Source organism: Capra hircus, unplaced genomic scaffold (genome assembly GCF_001704415.2).
Source record: "Capra hircus breed San Clemente unplaced genomic scaffold, ASM170441v1, whole genome shotgun sequence".
NCBI lineage: Eukaryota > Metazoa > Chordata > Mammalia > Artiodactyla > Bovidae > Capra > Capra hircus.
Window position 1 is genome coordinate 485,513 of NW_017189585.1, and position 13,941 is coordinate 499,453.

Below are 13,941 nucleotides of genomic sequence, written 5' to 3' on the forward strand. Positions count from 1 at the left end.
AGTGGCTGTACTAGTTCGCATTGCCACCAACAGTGTACGAGAGTTCCCTTTTCTCCACTCCTTTCCCTTTTCTCCCCTCCAGTGTTTATCGTTTATATACTTTTCAACAGCAGCCATTCTGACCAGCATGAGAGGGTACCTCATTGTGGTTTTGATATACATTTGTCTGATAATGCCCACTCCAGTATTCTTGCCCAGAGAATCCAAGGAACAGAGGAGCCTAATGGTCTACAATTCATTAGGTGGCAAACAGTGAGACAGAATCTAAGTGACTTGGTGCATAGGCATATTGTTTAATCAGACTATAATTTTATAGTACTTGTTAATCAACTCATATTTGTTTTATACTGTATCTATTAGAATAGCCAGGGCTACTCTACCCCATGTAGTTCACCATTAAAAGGGGATCTCTTAAGGGCTCACTATTGTTGGAAGAAACCATTTCCAGCTCAAGTGGTCTGGATTCCAGCTCTCACCGCTGTGACTTTCAGTACAGTTGTGTCTTGTCTAATCTTTAGTCACTCAGTTCAGTTCAGTTCAGTTGCTCAGTCGTGTCCGACTCTCTGCTACCCCTTGAATTGCAGCCAGGCCTGTCCATCACCGACTCCCGGAGTTCACTCAGACTCACCTCCATCGAGTCAGTGATAACCATCCAGCCATCTCATCCTCTGTCATCCCGTTCTCCTCCTGCCCCCAATCACTCGCAGCATCAGTCTCTTCCAATGAGTCAACTCTTTGCATGAGGTGGCCAAAGTATCAGACTTTCAGCTTTGCATCATTCCTTCCAAAGAAATCCCAGGGCTGATCTCCCTCAGAATGGACTGGTTGGATCTCCTTACAGTCCAAGGGACTCTCAAGAGTCTTCTCCAACACCACAGCTCAAAAGCATCAATTCTTTAGTCACTCAGTCGTGTCCAACTCTTTGCAACCCCATGGACTGTAGCCCCTCAGGCTCTTCTGTCCATGGGGATTCTCCAGGCAAGAATACTGGAGTGAGTTGCCATTTCCTTCTTCAGGGGCGTCTCCCCAACCCAGGGATCCTTCCAGGCTCTCGAGCAGTTGAAAGGAGAGTGACTTCACTTTACTTTCACTTTCACTTTGCATAGACAGCAGGCCAATCAGGTTCTTGCAGTGAATGGAGACCTGAACTGATCCCGCTGCAGGCTTGGGACTAGAAGGAGGCTTTTAGCAAGCCGCCCACCGTGCCCCTGCCCTCTCCGCATTAAGCCTTCCCTTGGCTAGCCCTGTCCCTGTACCACAACAACGCGGCTTGTCTTCCTCAGCTCTTGTCAGGCAGGCCGGACAGCTCGGTGAGGTGCATAGCACCAGGGACCTGAGTCATATTTCCTGTTAGCTGGGAAGAAAAAACAGCAATCCTTGACCAAATTAGAAGACTTCCCGTACACACCAACCAGAAAGAGACAGGACATGCACTCATCCTGTCTAGCCAATCATGTAACGCCAGCTACTCCTGTAACTGAGACAAAGAACTGACTGTATATAAACCGCCATATCCCTTTATTAGGGGTCCCTGTCGGATTCCGCTGTGTCGGATGAGACTCGGACCCTAGCGCGCTAGAAATAAACTCCCTTCCTGCCTTTTTGCATTACTGTGGAGGACTTGCTTTCTCTCGGTCGGTTCGGAGATACGGGCTCGGTGCATAACACTCTCGAGACAGGGGCTTCCCTTCAGACCCTCTGTCCGCCGAGTCCTGCCGTCCCCAAGCCTCAGACAGCGGTTAAGTCCTGGGAAGAGAGCTGAAGCACAGAGAACGGAGAACAACGAGGGACGGTCGCCCTAGCCCGACACTGCCCCGCGAGCACTGGGACGACCCCACCCCCCACGCCTGCCAGCCATCCCGCCACTGGGGCACCACGGCCCGAAACTCACTTCTCTTCGTGTCCGCACACCTTTCCATTCTGCGCCGCACCCCGGGGTGCGACAGCCCCGTGGCACCTGTGGTTTGAGAATCGCCTTAAGTTTCACCAGGCATTTGGGGGCGGGAGGACTTTTGGCCACTGTCTGCCCCGCTATTTCCCTGCCACGACGATTAGGCTCCATAGGTAAGTGATGGAGTGAGGCCCCATGGGGCGGCGGGCAGGCATCAGCCAAGGTCTGACCAAGGAAATCTGGCCCTGAACCCTGGCCGCTGCGCGGCTGAGCCCGTTATTTTTAATACCAATCTCCAGGAATTGAGGTGCGTTGACATTTGCAACAAAATCGGATTGTTGGGATAAATATTCCTTACAGTAGCGAAACTTCCATGCAAGTAAAAAATTTATGTTACAGAAAGTAAACTATTCCTCCTATAAAGTTTGTCTGTTGTGGGTCTCGGTGAATACAGAACTCTGCTGTGCTTAGTTCCATATCCTACTTTGCCTAAGCAAATCTGAATCCTCCCCCTTTCCCATCTCCTCCCAGGTGGCTCAGACAGTAAAGAATCCACCTGCAATGCAGGAGACACAGGATCGATCCCTCCACGGAGAACACCCCTTGGGGCAACCCACTCCAGTATTCTTGCCTGGAGAATAGGCAAGACAGAGGAGCCTGGTGGGCTAAAGTCCATAGGGTGGCAAAGAATGGGACACTACCGAGTGACTAACACACACCACCTTTCTCCCTTCCCCCTTCATTCTTCTTCCCTCTCCATGCCCTTCCACATTTCTCTTTTCCTGGTTTTTTTGATACCTTGCTGGTTGCAGCATCTTAATATCTAGAAATTCGGAATCTCTTCTTTTCCAAATTCTGCTAACTGCTTTCATTTGCATCTTGGCTCCTATACTTTTTACCAACTCTTTCAAAACACATGCTGTGCAGCACTTCAAACCAAAAAAAAAGCGTATTTTCTGCCGCTTAATCGTTTTAAGTGAGATACAATTAACATCCTTAAGGCAATTTTAATAAAGCTAAATTGTCAAATCATAACATTTCCAAGTATCCTGTTAATATTTTTGGATTGTTCTAATAACTGCGGCAATTTCTTTGTGACTCTACAGGTTTAGGACTCATTTCAGTCTATGTAAGTTGTAAATCTTTCCTCCCCTTGTTCAAATATAAGGTAATCTGATGAATACAAATGTTAGGCTAAAGGTTTGCTGGCAATACCACATTTAAAGAAACTTTTATATAGTTATGACAGAGAAGGCAATGGCACCCCACCCCAGTACTCTTGCCTGGAGAATCCCATGGATGGAGGAGCCTGGTGGGTTGTGGTCCATGAGGTCACTAAGAGTCAGAGAGAAGTGAGTGACTTCACTTTCACTTTTCACTTTCATGCATTGGAGAAGGAAATGGTAACCCACTCCAGTGTTCTTGCCTAGAGAATCCCAGGGGTGGGGGAGCTGGATGGGCTGCTATCTATGGAGTCACACAGAGTCGAACACGACTGAAGCAACTTAGCAGCAGCATATAGTTATGAGAAACCTAAGTTTTTTTTAAAAAGAATACTTAAATTTTATCATTAAATAATATTTGTAAATTTAAAATTGTAATTAAGAAGAGATTTTTAAAAGATAGCAAGAATACATGGAAGACCTGTACAAAAAAGACATTCATGACCCAGATAACCACAATGGTGTGATCACTCACCTAGAGCTGTTGCAAGAAGGAGGACCCATTCCAGGGCCTGAAACTGGGCTCTTGTCTAACACTAGGAAATGAATTGTCTGAGGAGACACATGTGCTGACAAAGCAAGAAATTTTATTGGGAAAGGGCACCCGGGTGGAGAGCAGTACGGTAAGGGAACCTAACAGAACTGCTCTGCTGCGTGGGTCGCAGTCTCGGGTTTCTTGGTGAAGGGATTAGTTTCCGGGTGGTCTTTGGCCAATCATTCTAATTCAGGGTCTTTCCTGGTGGCGCACACATTGCTCAGCCAAGATGGATAATAGCGAGAGGGATTCGGGGAAGTAGACAGACAACCAGTGTCTCCTTTTGACCTTTCCTGAATTCTTCCAGTTGGTGGTAGCATATTAGTTCCATATTCCTTATCAGGATCTCCTGTCATAAAAAACTCATGCAAATGTTTACTATGGTGCCTGGCCAGGGTGGGCGGTTTCAATCAGTGTGCTTCCGCTAACAGAGCCAGACACCCTGGAGTCAGAAGCCAAGTAGGCCTTAGGAAGCATCACTAGGAACAAAGCTAGTGGAGGTGATGGAATTACTGCTGAGTTATTTCAGATCCTAAAAGATTATATTAATGTGCTGCAACTCAATATACCAGCAAATTTGAAAACTCAGCAGTGGACACAGGACTGGAAAAGGTCAGTTTTTATTCCAATCCCAAAGAAAGGCAATGCCAGAGAATGTTCAAACTACCACACAATTGCACTCATCTCACATGCTAGTAAAGTAATACTCAAACTTCTCCAAGCCAGGCTTCAACAGCACATGAACCAAGAACTTCCAGATGTATAAGCTGGATTTAGAAAAGGCAGAGGAATCAGAGATCAAATTGCCAACATCCCCTAGATCACTGAAAAAGCAAGAGAGCTCCAGATAAACATCCATTTCTGCTTTATTGACTATGCCAAAGCCTTTGACTCTGTGGATCACAATAAACTGTGGAAAATTCTTAAAGAGATGGGAATACCAGATCACCTTATATGCCTCCTGAGAAATCAGTATGCAGGGCAAGAAGCAACAGTTAGAAACAGACATGAAACAAATTGGGAAAGTAGTACATCAAGGCTGTATGTTGTCACCCTGCTTATTTAATTTATATACAGAGTACATCATGAGAAACGCTGAGCTGGATGAAGCACAAGCTGGAATCAAGACTGACAAGAGAAAATATCAATAACTTCAGATAGGCAGAAAACAGCACCCTTATTGCAGAAGTGAAGAGGAACTGAACAGCCTCTTGATGAAAGTGTAAGAGGAGAGTGAAAAAAAACTGGCTTAAAACTCAACATGGAGAAAATGAAGATCCTGGCATCTGGTCCCACCACTTCATGGCTAATAGATGGGGGAACAGTGGAAACAGTGACAGACTTTATTTTGAGGGGCTCCAAATCACTGCAGAAGATGCCTGTAGCCATGAAATTAAAAGACACTTGCTCCTTGGAAGAAAAGCTATGATCAACCTAGAAAGAAAATTTGCCAACAAAGGTCCATCCAGTCAAAGCTATGATTTTTCCAGTAGTCATGTATGGATATGAGAGTTGGACCATAAAGAAAGCTGAGCGGTGAAGAATTAATGCATTTGAACTTCTTGGGGAAGACTCTGGGAGTCCCTTGGACTGCAAGGAGATCCAACCAGTCCATCCTAAAAGAAACCAGTCCTGAATATTCATCAGAAGGACTGATGTTCAAGCTGAAACTACAATACACTGGCCACCTGATGTGAAGAGCTGATTCACTGGAAAAGACTCTGATGCTGGGAAAGATTGAAGGTGGGAGGAGAAGGGGATGATAGAGGTAAGATGTTTAGATGGCATCACTGATTCAATGGACATGAGTTTGAGTAAACTCTTGGAGTTGGTGATGGACAGGGAGGCCTGGTGTGCCACAGTCCATGGGGTTGCAAAGAGTCAGACACGATTGAGAGACTGAACTGAACTGATGCTTTTCAAAATTTCCTGTTAGGAAGATTTATTCCTCTTTTTTATGGGCTTCCCTGGTAACTCAGCTGGTATAGAATCTGGCTGCAATGGAGGAAACCCTGATTCAATTCCTAAGTTGGGAAGACTCCCTGGAGAAGGGATAGGCTACCCACTCCTGCAATTTGGGGCTTCTCTGATGGCTCAGACAGTAAAGAATCCACCTGCAATGTGAAGCCCTAGGTTCAATCTCTGGGTTTGGAAGATCCCCTGGAAAAGCATTCTTCCCTACTCTAGCATCCTCACTCCAGCATTGTTGCCTGGAGAATCCCCATGGACAGAGCAGTCTGGCGGTCTACAGTACATGGGGTCACAGAGTCAGACATGACATTTACTTTATAAGCATTGTGTTTTTAGGTACTTGTTTTGAAAATGAAATGTATTAAATCAATGACTTATTAGTAATGTAATGCTATTTTTAACAAAGAGTTAAGGTTGATTTACCCTTCTTAGATTTTATTCACCACCTGATATTGGATAACCATTTGTTTGCCTCCTTTAGTTTAAATATAATTATAAATATAATCATTATTATTCTTTTCAGGTATGTGAATTTGATGCCATCTCTAATTTTGAGGAGGCTTATTTTATTTTGGATGAGTTTCTTTTGCAGAGAGGAAGTTCAGGAAATCGAAGAAAAATGTCCTACAAGCAGTTGACCTGGCATATCTACTGCAAGAGGTAAGCTGCTATTGGTTTTCATTAGCAGGACTAACATGTTTTGCTCTTTTTAGAAAAGTCATAGTTATCATTCTCATAGTTTCATATACTACACAGAAGCATACTTCCCATGGAGTATTCAGGTCCAGGTTATTTACTTAGTGTAATATATGTTCATTCGCATCAACACAGTTATCTATAGGTTATATATTTTGAAGATGATGTATCAGTAAGTTTCTATTCTTTTGCTTGTTTTTAGCACTCCAGAAAGCAATAACAATTTAAATTATAGTAGGCAGACTACTTCAAAAACTGTGTCCATTGCTGTATATTCACTTAAGAAAAAATATTTTTTTCTTAGTGTAGATACTGAAGACTTTGACCATGGAATAATGGCATTTCACTTAAAAGTAGTTCATATTTTCACTATCTAGTAAGTGTGAATGTGGCCAAACTGAATAAAGGAATGATTAGGTCCCACATTGGATATCCCCAGAATTCATTGGCTCACTGCTCAAAGTTGCGTGTAATTAGAAAATTGTGAATTACTTATTTTGGGAATTTTTCATTTAATTATATTTGAACTGTGGTTGTCCACAGGTAACTGAAGGTGCAGAAAACAAAGCTTCAGAAAAGGGACTATTGTAATTTGCTGTTGAATTATGTTTGAAAGTATTTGTCAAGGATTTCAAAGTCAGTATTTGCAAGGATAATGGTCTGTAATTTTTTATAGTATTGTCTCTTTGGTATTAATGAAATACTGACCTACAGACTGCTTTTGGAAATATTTTCTCCTCCTCAATTTTTTTGAAGAGTTTGAGGAATACTTTTATTTAATTTTCAGTTGAACTTACCAGTGAAGACAGCAGGTACTTGACTTATCTCAGCTGGGAAGTTTAGACTACTGATTTTGTCTTCTTACTAGCTACCTCTGTTCAATTTTTTTTTCTTTAGGATTCAGTATTAACAGATTGTGTGTTTCAAGGAATATATCCATCTCACTTCATTATCCAATTTGTTGACAATTTATTCATACTGTTCTTTTACAGTGCTTTTTCATTTCTGATTAACAGTTGTGTAATGTCCTTTTCAATTCTGATTTTAGTTATTTGAATCTTTTTTTATTTTTTCTTAATCAGTATAGGCAAATATTTGTCAGTGTTGATCTTGTAAAAGAACCAACTCTTGATTTCATTGATTTTCTGTTCTCTGTTTGCTGTGGAATTAGCAAAATACTGACCTAACAGAACACTTGGAAGTATTTTCTCCTCTGAGTCTACCTTTTATATTTTCTCCATACACTCAATTATGACTTTAAGTTTGTTCTTTTCTTTGTTCTTTAAAGTATATTTAGATTGGAGGTTTTTTAATTTCCATTTTTCTTTCATAAAAATATTTACAGCTATTAATTTGAATGTTGGTATTCTTTTTATTACAACCCATAAGTTTTCTTAATGTTGTATTTTTACTTTTTCAAGATATTTTTTAGTTTCTCCTGTAATCTGTGGTGGTGGAGGAGACTCTTGAGAGCCCCCTGGACTGCAAGAAGATCCAACCGTCCATTCTAAAGGAGATCAGTCCTAAGTGTTCATTGGAAGGACTGATGTTGAAGCTGAAACTCCAATACTTTGGCCACCTGATGCAAACAGCTGACTCATTTGAATAGACCTTGATGCTGGGAAACATTGAGGGCAGGAGGAGAAGGAGATGACAGAGGATGAGATGGCTGGATGGCATCACCAACTCAACAGACATGAGTTTGGGGAAACTTCAGGAGTTGGTGAGGAACATGGTGGCCTGGCGTGCTGTGGTTCATGGGGTCACAAAGAGTTGGGCACAACTGAGAGACTACTAAACTTGTGATTTCCCATTTGATTTGCTAGCTGTTTAAGAGGCTGTCCCTTAATTCCTGTATTTTTAGGATTATTTTTATTTTCTTCTGCTGTTGATTTTAGTTTTGATTCATTTTGATAGGAAACATTATGTTGCATGATTTTGACATTTTAATATAAGACGGTTTTTTGGTAATCTAACATAATATTCTGTAATGAAGAATAGCCTAATGGCCTAGAGTGTTTATTTTAAGCCTTGAATCTACTAATTGATCTTTAACCTGATTGCTTTAACCATTGTTGAATGCAGGATCTTGAAGTGTTCTCCCATCATAATAGGACTGTTTCTTTCTTCATTCTGTCAGTGTTTGCTGCATGTATTTAGGAGCACTTGTTAGGACCAAACAGGCGCCATGACAGGCTTCAGGGGGCCAAGGTAGGCCTAAGTCTCCTTTACAGAGGGGCTGAGTTATTGCCAAGGAGGAGCTGAGATCATCCTCCGCTGGCACCAGAACTCGACCAATCAGTATGCTCCCTGTAGCCTGGTCTGTGCCAGTCAGAATGGGGATAGAAATCTCCTAAGAAAGCCCACGCATGTGAAAATCTAGCCAATTAGTAGATGCAAAGAAACCCTTGTAACCAATCCAGTCTCACCAATTCCCTGTCTTTGTCCTAAACCTATAAATACTACTGTAATATGGGGCTCGGGGCTCTGGCCTTATTCCACTGTGTTGGATGTAGCCAGGGCCCTGACTTGAGCTAGTAATAAATTCCCTTTTTGCATTTGCATTGCCGTGGATGTCTTGTTCTCTCAGCTGTGGGGACTTGGACTGCGGGCATAACACACTGTTTGGTCCATACATACTTATAGTTGTTGTATCTTCCTTTCTCATTATGTCAATATATATAAATATTGAATGGTTTTGGGTTTTGTTTGTTTGTTTGTTTGTTTTTTGCTCCTTGTGAGAGTTTTTTACTTAGAGTCTATTTTTCTTATATTCTTATAGCCATTCCTATTGTCTTACAGTTATTCTTTGCATGGAATATCTTTTTCAGTCCTTCCACATTGACCCTGTTTAGATTGTCAGATGTAAGATGAGTTTTTTGTAGACAGCACAAGTCAGGCCTGTTTTGTTTTTTCAGTCTATTTTGCCAGTCTGTATCTCTTGTTTATTGTTGCCATTTTGTTATTTATTTTTGTATGCCTTACAGTATTTTTGTTCCTCACTTCATTTTTCCTGTTTCATGTGTTTGGTTGACTATTCACTGTTTGTCCATTAATACAGATTTCTCAGTTGTTTTTAATGTTTTGTTTTATCTCTTTAAAATACATTATAAGTGGAATTTATACACTTAAAATCAATTAAAACGCCAACAGTTATCATGAAGTTATCAAAATTATACAAACTCACTATAATACAGATATTACAAAATACATTCATTTTCGTATTTTCCCTAATGGACAGCTCACTATTTTCATATGACTTCAAGTTACTGACTTCAGTATTTATTTCGTTTGTTTGTTTCAACTTGTATGCTTCTCTGTAGTATTTCCTAAGGTGAGGTGTAGCATAATGAATGCCCTTGTTTTTGGTGTTCTGTATTAATTTCTGCCTCATTTACAAAAACTGTGTTGTTAGTTACGGAATCATGATGAACAAATTTTTCTTGAACCCTTTAAATATATCATCATATTGCCTTCTCATCCACAATTTCTGCTGAAAAAAGTCCACTGGTAATCTTACAGAAACTTCTTGATGGGAAAAGCCACATTTCCTCACTGAATATAATATTCTTTGTCCTCGTTTTTGAGTATAGTTATGTGTTTGTCTTGTTATTTGCACAGCCATGTCTGCTCTCAGATTTTGAGAAATTTGGTCACTATTCTTAAAAAAGACTCTCTCCTGCTTTCTTTCTCTCTTTTTCTTGAGACCCCTATGATACGTTGGTTGGGTTGATGACATTGCCCATGTAACTTCAAATGTGTTGTCCTCAGGTCTGATTCTTCAGCTGTTTAAGCTGCACTTGAACAGAGAAGTAAATTTTTCAACTCACTTGTATTTTCAGACCCAATATTTATTTTTTATATTCTTCTATCAATTTTATGTGTCTGTTGATATTCTCATTTTGTTGTAGATCATTTCATCAGTTCTTTACTCATCTGTGTTCTCTTTTAGGTCTCCAAGCATATTTAAGACAGTTGTTTTAAAGTCTATCACGTTTAAGACAAAGCACTCTGTTTCCTTTGGCCAGTTTCTGGAAATGTATTTTGTTGCTTTGACTTTGCCATGTTTTCCTATCTCTTGACATACTTTGTAATCTTTTGTTCAAAACTTGGCATCTGATGAAAAGCCTTCTCTCTTTACTTTTCATGAACTGACTCTTAACCAGTTAATGGGTGTAATGGCTCAGTATCAATTCCATATCTAACAACACAATTTTTGTAAATGAGGAAGAAATTAACACAGAATACCAAAAGCAAGGGAGTTCATTAACTATACCTCGCCTTAGGAAATACTACAGAGAGGCATGCAAGTTGGAAAAATAAACAAAATAAATGGTACAGTTATTGAAACCACATATGCATTGCTGATTTTAACTGTTTTAGTTTCCTCAGGAAGTTTTACCTGCAGTTCTGTATTGAAGTTCTGGTTGTTTTCTTTTGTTTGTTTGTTTTTGCATGTAACCTCTGGTCTCCAGGCATTCATGGAATTTGCAGTGTCCCATGAAGCTCCTTCACAAACTCTGGCACTTAGCACTACTTTCAGTAACTTCCAGCCTGATATCCAAGTTTTATTATTCTCATCATCATTCCAAGTGCTGTGAAATAGATACCATTCCCTTGGGCAGCCCTATTTAAGTCAGGATGTTGCAGGGAAGTTTCATCCTTTTTTTTCTTTTTTTTTTTTTTTTTCTCTCTCTCTCTCCAAGGCAGGAGCCAGCAATTGGTTGGCTTCCATCCTACTGTTTCTAGTTTTGCTGGGTACGGGTAAGCAAAGATACCATGGAATTTCCTATCCCTACCATTTGAATCCAGCTTTTTCTTGTTTACTTTGTTGTTCCAGCTTCCTAATTGCTGTTTTTATAGGTTTCAGTGCTAACCTGGTCTGTAGTAATTGATGTATTCATGGGACAACAAATACTTAGTTTTGTTGTTTTTATCTTTGTCCTTCTCTTGTGATGTCTTTATCTGGTTTGGATCAGAATAGGCTGGCTTCATAATGTGAGTTAAGAAATGTTCTATTCTCTTCCATTTTTGCAAGAGTCCTAATTTCCAAAGAAATCTTCTGTAGGTTTTCCTTCCTAGTAGTGAGCTATAGGTCATACTTTCTCCTAAGTAACCTGCACTTGCTTTATATTGTTTTTGCCTAGGGCCCTCCCCCATTAACCCACATGAAACAAAGATGATTGCCCTCCATCAGTTCCTCAGATAACCTACAATTTACAACAAATATAGACAATAATTTACAAACAAGTTCTGCATTCCTCCTTCCAGAATCAGATCAGGGTCCTACACTAAGAACTCAGCTGCTGCCACCTTAAAACTACCAATGTGCCATCGAATGGGTGGGTAAAGGGCATGTAAGATAGTACAAAGCTTCTGTAGTATTTTCAAGTTGTCTCTTTCTTCATATATTTTTCTTAATTCCTGAGTGTAACAGGTTTCTAGAGTCCTGTCAGAATTGATTTTGACAATTCTGTGTTCTTCTTGTTGTTTTTATGGATAAATGAGACTTTGATGATGTTTACTCTGCCATTTTGCTTGTATCACTTCCTGATTCTTTGTAACTCAAAAGTTGTACTGATTTTGTGAATACTGAATACATATTCAATTTGTTATAATTCTGAGAGAACAAAGTAAGATCATTTATTATGGGCTTCTGTAATTAATATCAGTCTGAAACTTTCAAACACTAGTCTAAAATATAAAATATCATTAAGCTATATTTTCATAGCCTCTTTCATACTAGAGTCATCTAATTATTCAAAATGTGGGGAGCAGCTTAAAATTGGTGAAAGAATATATTTATTTTGGTAGATTTCCAGATCTCTTTTTTAAGATTTTCCCCAATAAAGTCCCTTTGTGGATCACTGCCTTGGAAAAGGGGCTGTATAATCCAGTGGAGCTATGAGCCATGGTCATGTAGGGCTGCGTGAAGGCATCGCAGTGGACAGTTCTAACAAAACATGGTCCACCAAAGGAAATGGCAAGCCACTCTACTAGCTGTATACAAGCTATACTATACTATACAGTATAATAGATGTATATAAGCAGGAAATGCCAAGAGTAAACATTGATATTTTAGGAATCAGTGAAATAAAATGGATGGGAATGGGTGAATTTAATTCAGATCTACTACTGTGGGGAAGAATTCCTTAGAAAAAAATGGACTGGCACTCAGTCAACAACAGTCTGAAATGTAATACTTGGGCACAGTCTCAAAAATGACAGAATGATCTCTGTTTGTTTCTAAGGCAAATCATTCAAAATCATAGTAATCCAAGTCTAACCCTAAACACTAATGCCAAAGAAGCTAAAACTGATCGGTTCTATGAATATCTTCAAGAAGTAACAATTAAAAAAAGATGTCCTTTTCATCATAGGGGACTGGAATGCAGAAGGAGGAAGTCAGGAGACATCCAAATCAGGAGTTAACAGGCAAGTTTGGCCTTGGAGAACAAAGTGAAGCAGGGCAAAGACTAACAAAGTTTTCTTCAAGAGAACTCACTGGTCATAGCAAACACCCTCTTTCAACAACACAACATAAAGTTCTACACAGGGATATCATCAGATGGCCAACAATGAAACCAGATTGATTATATTCTTTGCAGCTGAAGATGGAGATGTTCTATACAGTCAGCAAAAACAAGAACAGAGGCTGACTGTGGCTCAGATCATAAACTCCTTACTGCCAAATTCAGACTTAAATTGAAGAAAGTAGGAATAACACTAGGCCATTTAGTAAGCATTAAATCCCTTATGATTATATAGGGAGTGACAAACAGATTCAAGGGATTAGATCTGACAGACAGAGTGCCTGAAGAACTATGGACAGAGGTTCATAACATTGTGCAGGAGGCGGTGATCAAAAGCATCCCCAAGAAAAAGAAACACAAAAAGGCAAAATGGTTGTCTGAGGAGGCTTTACAAATAGCTCAGAAAAGAAGAAAAGTGAAAGGCAAGCGAGGAAAGGAAAGATATATCCATCTGAATGCAGAGTTCCAAAGAATAGCAAGAAGAGATAAGAAAGCCTTTCTAAGTGAACAATGCAAAGAAACAGAGAAAAACATTAGAATGTTAGAACAAGCAGAAGAGATCAAGAAGAGACGGCAAGAATACACAGAAGAACTCTATAAAAAAGATCTTAATGACCTGGATAACCATGATGGCATAGTCTCTTATTCAGAGCCAGACATTCTGGAGTGTGACATTTAGTGGGCCTTAGAAAGTGTTCCTACCAATAAATCTAGTGGAGGTGATAGAATCTAGCAGAGCTATTTAAAATCCTAAAAGATGATGCTATTAAAGTGCTGCATGCAATATGTCAGCAAATCTGGAAACCTAGCAATGGCCAGAGGAATGGAAAAGATCAGTTCTCATTCCAGTTCCCAAAAAGGGCAGTACTAAAGAATGTTCAAACCACAAGACAATTGCACTCATTTCCTATACTAGTAAGATAATGCTCAAAATCCTTCAAGTTAGGCTTCAGCATTATATTAATGGAGAACGTCCAGATGTACAAACTGGGTTTAGAAAAGGCAGGGGAACCAGAGATCTAATTTCCAACATTTTCTGGATCACAGAGAAAGCAAGGGAATTTCTAAAAAATATCTACCTCTGTTTCACTG

General features: G+C 40.0%; 1 long non-coding RNA gene across 1 annotated transcript; it reads left to right on the plus strand.

Moving 5' to 3' along the window:
- The first annotated feature begins 1,523 nt into the window (after window positions 1–1,523).
- On the plus strand, window positions 1,524–7,849 carry LOC108634549. The gene is made up of 3 exons (XR_001917649.1): window positions 1,524–2,064; window positions 6,144–6,280; window positions 7,738–7,849. It is a non-coding gene; the product is annotated as an uncharacterized LOC108634549 (long non-coding RNA).
- Window positions 7,850–13,941: the final 6,092 nt, after the last annotated feature.